This window comes from Chelmon rostratus, chromosome 7 (assembly GCF_017976325.1).
Source record: "Chelmon rostratus isolate fCheRos1 chromosome 7, fCheRos1.pri, whole genome shotgun sequence".
Classification (NCBI taxonomy): Eukaryota; Metazoa; Chordata; class Actinopteri; order Chaetodontiformes; family Chaetodontidae; genus Chelmon; species Chelmon rostratus.
Window position 1 is genome coordinate 18,605,779 of NC_055664.1, and position 12,437 is coordinate 18,618,215.

Sequence of the window (12,437 nt, forward strand, 5' to 3'; positions counted from 1 at the left end):
AAACATTTGGGAAAAGCGAGGAGGAGAATCAAAGCGAGATTAGGCAGTGGTACCGCGGTTGGCAAATGGCAATTTACTGTTTCTCAAGGTGCAGAGCTCTGAATGTGTCTCTCAGGCTCCCCACTGGTTATTTGTCTATTTTCAGAGAACTGTAGGCGGTAAAGAACAAGTATTGGAGCCAGGACAAGATGGAAATGTAAGAATGTAACAGCTGCAGTGACAGAGAAATGCACGCATGTGGAGAGGGAAAATAAGCAGATTTCATCACAGTTCAACTGGATATATAGCATGAAAGGAGCCTGTATGTAAATAAATACAAACCCCAGACAACAATGTAGGTTATTCTTGTATCTTATAGATGAAATGAAGACAAAATGGCCATCCTAGATATATTTTTATGACCTCAATATTCCATGACTTATCCTAATTTCACAAGAATTGCTTATAAACATGACTTTGATGCCCGTCTTGCATCATTTGTACAGATTTCCGGTTGTGTTTAATAACCCCAAACAGCCAATATACCTTCTGTATGTTAGCTGTAAGCTAGCTATCAGCCTCTGGCTGAGCAGAAGCTGTTCGAAACTCTGGTTCATTTCTGTGATTTCACCACTCTCCTTCTTCTCGTCTCTGTACGTTAACGAGGCAGATTCGTAAAACTCCGGGATGGATGCAAATCTTTGTTTTCAACACATTTTCAACACACCCCCACACGTCCAACTCCCACAGCAACAGGCAGCGAGGCCTCTGTGGGCTTCTGCTCACCTCATACAAAGGAAACATCACAGTTCTTCGTCCGTGAATGGCAAATAAAAGGATTATATGTTTGTTCATGCAAGATAACTTCACAGGATTTCCCTATGTTCATGTCAATATTTTGTCCCTTTATTCAAAATGTGTAAGCCCAGTTTAATACGTAGCGCTTTTTAATCTGAAGAAAAGAGAATTTGACATAAAACGTTTATTTTGCAATTATTATTATTATCATTACTGTACACGTACGATTGTGGAGATCTGTGGAATCCCAAACGACAAGGAAGCAAAGTCAACAAAACACACGAGTTAATAGAAAAATGAGAAGAAAGTAGCAGCCACTTATCAAAAACATACAGTAGGTGTTTTGATGTAAAAACAGACTCAGCTGTGCATTCCTGTGAAGTGAATTCATTCCCCATGCCTCCTGGGGCACACACACCAACACACACATTCTCTCTCTCTCGCTCACACACACACACACACACTCACTGCAGAGTATTGTGGCTGTGTCTGAGCCTGCAGTTGATAAGATAGGGTTGGGTTGCACAGCTTGCAGGCAGATACTATTGTGGCCGTTGACAGGAAGCTGAAGCAGAGTTGGATGGTGCGGCTCCAACTGTTTGTGTCTGTGTGTGTGTGTGTGTGTTGGTGTGGGGCGCTTGTTTGAACATTTGCCCTCTCCCCTCCTGTCAAACGCCGAACGGTTTCCCAAATTCACTGTTTTCCCTCAGTGAATGCTGCTTCTCACTCGAGCACTGAGTGGCCTCTTGTGCTCTGTGTGAACGAGTGTGTCTGCCCCCAAAAAAAAGGCCAAAGAGAGAGGAGCCATACTGTAGGTCGCTCTGCATTCTGCTGCTTGGCCACCAGACGGGACAGTGGGGAGACTGTACTAGCTGGCACTATTGTATCCTGGTGAATGAAGGCCCTGTCGTAGACCCACAAACACACTGACCTAGCTCTGTTTTCTGTCCAAGTCACTGGGTTCAAGTGCTGCGTTGTGCATCATGATACGTGCACGTGATTTTCACATATTTCACGCGGAAAATGTCAGAAGTCACATGTGAAAGGAGAAATTCACACCGACGGTTATATGTGATACATTTACCAATATGGACCTCACTATACACACAGTTACCAGTTTATTAGGTACACCTAGCTGAAACATATGCAGTCTAATACATGAGACCTGCTATAAATCATAAAAAAATATATTCTATATACCCTCACTAATGTAAATGGGGTTAGCTAGGTGTCCCTAATAAACTGGCAGTTGACCGTAAAACTGTTAAGCACAAAATGTCAAACAAACAGGACAACAAAAGATATTTTTCGGTGGATTGAAATTAGAAGTAACATAAAGGAGCAAAAATATCAGGTAAAAAAAAGTCACAGAATATGAGAAGTTTTAAAAAATGAACTAATAGTGAGAGTTAAACGTCTAAAGTCAGAAGGGTGGAACCGGATGTTTATGACACTTTCATTAGCTTAGATAAGAATGACAATGACGGTACACTGCCTGTCAAATATGAAGCTTCAGCCAGCAGCCAGTTAGCTTAGCTTAGCACAAAGAGTAGAAACAGGGGGAAAGATAAGTTAAGATAAGATAGGATAAGATAAAACTGCATTTATTTCCAGCTGGAGAAATTTGGGAATTACAGCACTAGCATGTGAAAGCAGTGGGAAGAAAGTCGGAGCAGCTGTAACAGGCTGCCACTCGTGCGGCGCCATCTTGGATCTTTTGAAACAGATAGCCTGGCTTGGTCCAAAGGTAGCACAATCTATTTACCAGCACCACTTAAGCTCACTGATTGACATACTATAGTAGCATCTTATTTGTTTATGAAAAACAGGTGTTCAAATGACAGTTTGCTGTTTCACTGTGTGTTGTCCAAAACATCTTGATTACAACCAAATGGCAAAGCCCTCTGGCGGCCATAGTTGTTGTTTCTCAGGAAGCTACTTGAATATTATCTAATGTCAGTGTGTCAGAAGGACTGAATATTCCCACAGGATTAAAGATCAGGTGTTTTTCCAAACATCCAATTGAGCAGCCAATGAATTTATTGCAAAACACCAAACCACAATTATTATGACTCCCAGTTATACAGAGAAAATCAGCCACACCTATGATTATGACTCACTTGCCAAATTCAGGCAAACCAAGTGGGGGACATTATGGTGTGTGTGTCGACAGCTGCAAACAAGGTTTGCTGTAGGCTTTCTCCCCCCAAACAAACCTAAGAAATGTGGAGTAACACAAAGCACTGAGCGAACTGAATCCGTGACTACCATCCCGAGGGCATCAGCAAGCAAAATGAACCCTGCGCCCCGTTTTAAACGCAGCTTTCTAATTCAGTTTCAGATGTGAAAGGGTGTCGTGTGGAAGTGCTCCACCAGTCTGTGGGGGTCACTGTCAAACAGCTTGTCTGGGAGAGGAGGTTCTTTTCCAACGCGCCATCCGAACAGAGAGGGAGATAAAGGAGAGGTTAGCCGAGTGTGGAGGGATGACTCACAGCGTGTAGGTGCAGGAAAAATAGATTGGTGTTCTCTGGACCCTCAGGCTTTTCATTTTATCTCGTATTGCAAAAGAGTGAAAGAAAGGTGCGAAAATAAAAATGAGAAATACTGTTGCTCACAGCATCTATCTATCTATCTATCTATCTATCTATCTATCTATCTATCTATCTATCTATCTACAGACTAAATATTTGTTTTCTGCTTCCCTTCATCTGTCTCTCTGCTCCTGTGTGGGTGTGTAAAGTGTCAGTCAGCAAAGCTTTTACATTGTTCTGAGATGCGGAGCGAGCATCTGCGTTACAGCCAGGCTCGTTTTATCGCTGACATGAAATAAACTTAAATGATACAAATGGATTCAGATTTTGATTCTGCTCTTTTCAAATATGAAATAACAGTTTTATCAAAGGGCCAGTCTATCAATTTTGCATGTCAAAGGCAGTCTACCAGCTGGGAGGACTGTGCAGGCTGACTACAGTTGAATAATGCCCCACTTGAAGAGCTCAGTGGAAGCTGAGCAAATTACTCAGAGGATATGTCACGCCAAAGTGTGTAATGGACCCGCCGATCAGCTTGAGGATAGCGTAGGTGTGTAAAGTGCGCATATATGAAGGCGCAGTACCAGGAGGGGGCGATAATGATGATGATGATGATGAACGTAGTATAAAGAGGGACAAAGTTCGTGTAGGGAGGAGGGATGGGTCAAACACAGGACTTTCACTCAGGAGACGGTTTGTGTGTCACCAAAAGTCAACTAACTAACTTACGTATAAATTTACTTATTTTAAGCCAAACAGTGATCTTTTCCTCAATGTAGCACAGTAGTTTTGGTGCCTAAACCCATCGCCATTGACAACATGTTGTTTTCACACTGAGGTGATGCAAAACGTCTTTTAAACTTCTTGCCCCCGGTTGATAACACATGCTTTCTGTCAGACATTTCAAGTCAAGTCTAATTGAAGATAACCCCGATGACACCACGCGGTTTATTATCTCAGGCTTGACACAACTCATCTGGAGCCACAGCCGATATCATGCAACTGTTCTCACGGTGTACTGGTCCCCTCCATGGCGGGTAAACTGATATTTATGCTTTATAACTGCACATACAGGGAAGGCTCTGTGTTTCTGGCAGTAGAGAGCACTCTTTGTTTGGAGCAAACAGTAGAAAAATTGAGTTGTTAGCATGTAAGGTGATAGCCCCCATTGCTGAAAGGAACAAGAGGAAAACGCTATTACGTGGCACTAACACTATAGAAATTGACAGCTTTAGCTTTATAAAGTGATTCCTTGATGATGCAGTACAAAAACACCTCTTGTTTGCTGCATTTTCGTTCCACCATTTTATATTTATGTAAAAAATTCTCATTGTGAACGTTCTGCACTGCATAGCGCCCTCCTAAAGGCCTGCAATGGAATTACAAGTGATGTTCGTGAGTTCTACGTTTGTACAAAACACACACATCATTCTAGTTCCTTGTCATTCCTGCCTCTAAAGGACTTGCAACACTGTTGAAAGCTCCCTCGAAAATATATATTTTATTCCATTAGCAACGTTTGTCAGAGCCTCATATTAATGCATAGAGACGAATCATCTGCACCTGACAGGCTAAAGGGAGTGTTCAACAGTACTGAGAGCTCATGTGAGGTTATGAATATCTCACGTCGCAATGGTTCAGCTTTGCTAGTGTGACGCCAAACCCACCAGTGATGGTTCAAAAATCTCAGGTGTCTGAAATCTCAAGTTACTGCTCAGCATTGGATTTATTTGCTGCATATTATGTAGGAAACAGAATGAATGAACGAAAACTAAATCCAAACCAGAATCTTGTGGCGTGCCGCTTTAAAGATTAAGACATGAGCTCACTTCTTTCCCTGATGAGCTCATGCTGCAGTGTCTTTGTTCACTCGCGGCCAAGATTGCTTCTTAAAAACAAAACAAAAAAAAAACTACCTGTTCACCACTGCGCTGACTTTAAATTTCAATCATTCGCCCTCACAGAGATATGGCTCTCTGGTTTTAGCCACACTGCAGTGGAAGGTGCAGATTTGTCAGTTATGTCGGTCCGTACGCCCTGATGATATCATTGTTTTCTGTGGAGGCAAGGCCCCTTAAATCATTAATCGTAGATGTGTTCAGCACCCTGCAGACTTTGATTATGTGACAGTGACTTCACAGCACTGCCTCAGTCTCAGAGTGTGTGCCGCGTCAACGCATCCCGCAGGGTATTTCCAGAAAATCACATTTGGAGAAGGACAGAGAAAATTTCCGCCGCGCTGCTTTCATAATGTGTCACAAGTGCTGGGAAGCAGTGACATGGCGGTGAGTGTCATGTGTCTCCCCCAGCTGTTGTTTGCACCCGTTTTTTGTTTTTTTTTTGTCACAAGGCTTGTGTGACAAAACATGTATGCACTCTTGCAACTTTGACCCAGCCAAACAGATCCCGGCAGGGGGAAAAAAAATGAAATGAAACCAGCCGAAAACGCAGGGGCAGGAATTTAGCCCGAACAGATGAGAGAGAAAAGAGACGCTGCCAGATTTGTCGGCGTCAGACGTGGCATGTTGGGCAGAACTGTCACTCAGCGGTATTCTGGGCCGCTCAGGAACGGCGGATCCACGGCGGGCTGAGGAGTGTGGGAGGGAAGACTGACAAGAGCCGGGGAGAGGAGGATCTATTCAGAGAGCCTCTCTGTGTTGTGACTGAGTGACAGGACAGCGAGATGGCTGCATGTTCACGTTATTTAGAAGGACAGTAGTGTTGAGCATGCTGTGTGGTCGTGTCAAGCAGATGAGAGTTGTCAAACTGGATGTGGGTTGCTTTTTTTTTGTTGCCTCTCAATGAAAATATGTGTGGCAGGAATGAAAAGAGCAATTTTTTTTGCCTATATCCCTCAGAATACACTCACACTTGCAGCCAGTCAATAATGATCAGCATCAATGGACTTTGACTCACAACCTTGTCGCCAAGCAAAAGAAGGGAAAAAGAAATATAGAAGAGGGAACAAACACGCTATGGAGATGGCTGAGGAAACTGGGCTGGAAGAGGACTGAAATAGCCTTTGGCGCAGTATGACTAAGACTTTAATTGCAGAGGGACATAGATGTGGCCCTCTATTGTGTGTGTGTGTGTGTGTGTGCGTGTGTGCAATGTGTAGCTTTTTCCTTGTTTATCTTCAATACAAAGACATTGCTTATTATGCAGTGTGGAGAAAATTAGTTTCATGACTGTGTCTTTTCTGATTTACCTGTCAGCTGGTTTTGAGCTTGTGTGTGTGTGTGCGCATGTGTGTGTGTGCCTGTGCGTGTGTATGTGTTTGTGTGGGCGGTGTCTGTTTGCACTATGTGAGAAAACTAAACGATGCTTTTTTGTTCGTATCCCAGATTGCCGCCGCTGTTTGGCGACCTCCCGTGCAAACACACACACACACACAATCCCTTTACAAAACACCTACATTCCTGCTTCCTCTGTCTCTTTTCATGCTTTATCTTTTACAAATAAAAGAACGTCTGATGCGATTAGCACCACAAGGGCTTCTTCTTCCTCCTCCTTCCAAGTCGACGTCTGCCCTTTTTGCCTCGCTTCTGTTCCCGCATGAGACTTTGTGCCACCGGATGACTCAAACTCATGCTGCAGGGTAAATGCTGTTGTTGCGTGATGCGTCTGTATGTACGTTTGTGAGCGTAAGGACAGAGAGGTGTGAACCTTGGGACTTGTGTCTTGGCTCTAGCAAATCCCATAGGTAAGCAATTATCCCTAATGACACCCAACATATTGCTAATGGCGCTCAGCCGTTGCCGCTATTTACCTAAAATGCAGTAATGAATCATTAGCTGCAGGGAAAACTCCACTGAGGGAATATTGCAGAGATACCAGGATTCATCAGTTAATCACGCTGAACCAGTCAAAGGAGATTCACCTCACAGCTTTGGTCACACTCAATCTCAAAGGAAAGTGAATGAGGCTGTCACACACACACATTTATTGCTTCTTTCCCACAGTCACACACTCAGCTGCACTCACCATAGTTACCAGGGAGGAAGTGATGTTATCACCTCTTCCTGTTGAAGTTTGGCTTTGTTGGTCCTCCTGGTGTGTTTATGCTTATATGGGTATGTCTCAGTACGACCTTTAAAATCCTCTTCAGTGTACAGTGCATTGAAGTGTAGGACAGCAAAGAAGAAGACATTTGGATTGATGCAAGACACATGGCTGTGTGGTAACTTTCCACCTCTGTTTTTGTTTCTTTCTCTTAACCCATCACTGCCTCTCTATTGATGACTTTATACAACACAAAACACAGAGTTTACAAAGCACAGATTTAAAATAATTTAGTTAGAACATAAAGATAATAATCAGGTAGCACAACGCAAACAAGACTGGCATGAAATTTGGTGCAGATGTGTCCATCAGGTTAGCCTGTCATCAGGTCAGAGTTTTGTGTCCAGTGCTTTCATCTGTGACCAAAAACCTGGAGAGCAAATAGCATCCAGCTCCAGCCTCAAGCCTTTACTGCTAATTAGTATACGTTAGCATGCTAATATGCTAAACTAAGATGGTGATCATGGTAATCATTACACCTGCTGAGCTTGTTAGCATGTGGCTGCAGACTCTTAGTCTTTCCTTAAATTCTTTAATAAGTCCCGGTGGATTGTCACTCATATGCATGTTACAATATTTTATTCTTAAGATCTTTATTCCAATTTAAGTAAATTTGAAAATCGCAACATTTGTGCAATCAGAATTTCATTTGAATTGCTCAGAAATATGATTTAGTTTCTCTCTCTTCTGCATTGAATTTCAGATTATTTCTGCCCTTTTTAATAGCACAACTTTTTTGTTTACTGTTTTAGTGTGTGCTGATCTTTATGTATGCCTCCTGGGTTATTGAGATATTTTCTTTGGATTTCATGGAGTCCCATTATCACGTTTACTGTCAAGACCTACTGTAATTGCAAAATCCATGGCAACGTAATGAGCTCCACAAGGGCTTGTGGCAACTCTACGTTCAGACTGTCCTTCATAAAATGCAGCGAATGGGCTGTAGTTCATTTATATTTGTATCTTGTACAGCTTTATAGCATATGTTTGCTTCCTTTTGTTGATCACAGGAACAAAGATGATCAGTGATTACAGTTTTTTGACTCTAGAAACAGTTTAATACTTTATCATGATGATGTTCACCAAATGCAATGACACTTTGTTTTGTTTATGCAAATACAGGCATTATTTCAGGACCACATGGGAGGAAAAATGCAAAATGTTAAATGTAACATGAAAATGTATTTGTGATTATATTAAACAATATGCTGGGACAGGAATATAAGGACTGTAGAGACATGGATCAATCAAAATGGAAAAATGACACCCATGAAACTTCACAAAGTGTAAAGTTAAGCATCTGAATGTATTCCTCTCTCTATTATCTTGTCTTTGTTTCTTTCCTGCACTCTAAATGTGCCCTCTGCTGGTTGTAATTGGCATAATTATCAGTTAGCTGGGTAATACTGTATTTCTAAAGCATCCTACTAATCTATCAGGCCATCTGACACAACAAACAAAAAGCTGCCAGAACAGCTCTGTGACAGTCGTGCACCTTTGGGCCTCACGCTTCAACTCTAAAACTCTAAACACATCACACATCACCTCCAGCTTTGATCTAATTCTGTTTTCTCCATCCATGCCCAGCAGTGCATGTCTCAATGCCACATGTACTGCAACATGCCACACATGATGACATCATCACACTGGGGCAAACAGCCAATGGGAACCCGCAGGGGGGGAGTCAATCATGGGTCATCGCAGTAATATCGACCAATCGGCACAAGCCAAAAGCCCCGTAACCATGGTGATTAGCCTGGGTTCAAATGCGTGCGTGTGGCAAATGCTCCCTGTGTTGGCTCCATATGCACTTGTGTATATAGATGGGCCCGCTGCATTAATTCTATACTGTGGTTGAGTATATGCATGAAGGGGCACGGAGCTGCTATCAGCATGGGACACTGAGGTGAACTCACTCACACCACCATGCATGCAACACGGAGCTGTTGTCCCAGTTTTGTAACATACGGCTCATGCATTCATAATGTCATCCATACATGCAACTTCTACTCGTATCCTCTGCTTGGTACACGCTTCTTCTCCGCCGTTGTAACTTATAGCAATGGTAATTACGGTCGTTAGCTCTCCGCTGCATTGTTCTCCGAGAGGATGGATGAGGAGACGTGTGGGTGGCAGTGAAGGGGAGGGGAGGCAAGGACAGCGAGCAAACAGCACAGCTGAGTAGGAGAAGTACAATGGGCTGTGAGTCAGAGGAAAAAGAGGAGAGAGGAGCGAGAGAAAGCGATAGGTATGCTGAGGAAAGGTCAGCGTGTGGAGGACTTTCTTTTAAATGCCAGAAGATTGAGAAAGCTCAGGAACTTTACGCTCATACTATCTTCGTTTTATGGCTCTAATGTTCATACCTGGCTTGGTAGGACTGGAGCAGGTGACTCACAATGCACCGAGGAGAGACAGGAAGCGTTACTCAACATCATGAAAATGTTAAACGACATTCAGTAACATACAGCTTTGAATTTCTCCCCCAAAAATCCATTTAAATAGCTTGTGTTTGACAGGTAAGTGTTTCTCTTCACAGCTTCCTCAACGAAACTGCTTCACCTCTTGCTTCTCCTGATCCCCCTTTTGTGGATTTGTTTTGTTTTGCCAAACCGTCATGATGATGACGAATCATTTGACCCCCGCATTCCTGACTGACGAGACAACACACACTGTTGTTATCCCCATTGTCTGCGACTGAATTATATGCTACGCTACTTTGCACACCCACCAGCAAAAACAGACGCCACAGTCATCTAAGGTATTCATATACGCAGCTCGGCCCTCCGGCATGCTTCGCTCTCAGTTTTCATCTTGCATTTTTGATGCTGTCTGTCAGATGAGCAGATTCTGGTCCAAAAAGGCCCCGACACAAGGCCGTCCAGTACCAGAGCTGACCAAAGTCCTGGGCAAAGTTTCGGAGATATCCCACCCACCAGTCCAACACAGTGGAGATGAGCGGGATTTCATTTATGGTGCTCACATCACTGGAAAATAACTTTAAAAAATTCAACATCAACAGCGTCCCTGTTGCTAAAGAAATAGCCCTATAAAAACATTCAACAGTGTGTTCTGTCGATTGTCCAGAGGACCAGTTAAATGTTTTTTTTGTTTCAATTCCACAAGCACAGCAGATGTAATTGCATTCACTCTCTTTGCACTATGGCAGAAGCCAAATGTCAGATCTCTCTGGGTACCACCAGGTTTTTTTCATTTGTAATTTGGATGAAATGACCCTTTAACAATCTTAAAACAAGTGGAAAAACCTCTTGGACTGAGGCACCTGTTCACATTACAGCTCATAAATGAAATCAGCGGACTGTGCAGAAGGAAAATCCTTTCTTTGGAAACAAGCACCCCAACTGAAAGTATTTCAAACCCTCGATAGACCTTTCATCCGAGATAAGATTTCAAAAGTTAACACTTGCAGCGACGATGTCTTTCTGGTGGGGTCTGACACAGTTTAATGCAAACGCGCACAACAGCAGTGAGCACTTTATGTTCAACGCTGCATGTTAAGCAGCTTAAATACGAAAGAATGGAGGCTCAGGCAGTAATCCTTGGCACTTGGTATAACAAGATATTCTTTTCTTGCTGTAATGTACACTACATTTAGGCTGTGAGCCATGTTAAAGCACATCATGTGTGAGCTTTCTCTTAAATTTTGACTATGTTTCAACGAGGATCTGGACTGTAATCTGCTGCTTTTTGACCTGAATGTTTTCTTTTCTGACGGTTCTCTTCAGGACGAACTTGATGAACTTAGTGACTGTTATCAGTGGAGCAGAGCTGTCTTAAAGAGGAAACCAACCTCCAGAGAGCGCCGGACTGCATTTTCATTTAAGATCTATTCATAGAGGGTCAGGAGGGTAGCTGGTTTACACCTGCGGTAGCTAGCTCGGATGACTCATTCGAAGATATGTAACCTAGATACCTTTATATGACTAAAATGCATTTTTGAGTTAGTAGGAGGGATGCATTGGGTCATAGTTGTAGCTTTTTCCTCTCTTCTCTTTGTCCTTTTCTCCAGAAACATAACTCACCTGGAAAAACTGGTTCATCTGCCCGAACCACTGTGGTTTCACTCAGTGCGCTTAATTCTGCTTTCAGAGCAGCTCATCCCTCCAGCAAATGTTTGCTTTAACTAAAAATCTAATCCATGACTGCTGAGAATGATGCCATTAAAGCCCATATATCAAATATCTAGTCTGCAAACAGCACCACCTCTGCTTCTTACCTGTTTCATTTAGATTCTTCAGCACAATCTGTTTTTATTTCTTTTTGCAAAACACAAAAGTCCACTTCATTTTCTGCGATATCAACGGCTTTTCCAGGATCCTCTCATTTCTTTTCACACTGATCCCATCAGTTTTGTGTTCCCTGTCAGGTTGTTCAATTCTTCAAATTGTTTTGAGGAAGACTTTGTTCAGACAGACAAAAGCTCAAACAAAGCTAATGCCTTATCAAGCTCTGATGTGTGGAAGAATAAAGGCAGATTTCTGGAGGACTTGGATGTGAAAGCTCATCCCTGCTCTGAAGCTCTGACTTTTTCTCGTTTTGGTGCTCCGGTTGAGAAGATGCCGATTATTGCTGTTTAGATTTTGAACCATTTCCCCCTGTCCTTCTTCTTTTTTCATTGTTTCTGCTCCAATAATTCACGAAGACACTGATTTTGTTTCAGTAACAGGGCAGCGTGGAGATTCACAAACTCTCCGTCCACTGCCTCATTTTTGGCCTTCCGCTCAGAGGTGAGTGTCCCGTCTGTTGTAGGAGGAAGCATCTATTATTTAGTTACCAGACAACATGAGGAAACGTATAGTTCCTTTACAACAATGCTACAGGACAGGCTGCTGCACTTCCTCCACAGAGCATAATGAGGATTGTCACACAACACCGAAAGTCACACAGGGTCTGCATGATGAATGCTTGCTTGAAAATACTGCCGTGGTGATAAATGGTGACAATTATGACCGCAGTGTTAATTTCCCTGATAAATGCAGTGGTGGTGATGTTTTGGGTGGTGACATTAATTTTGCTCTGGATTCATGTGGGCGTCATCTGGCAACGTTG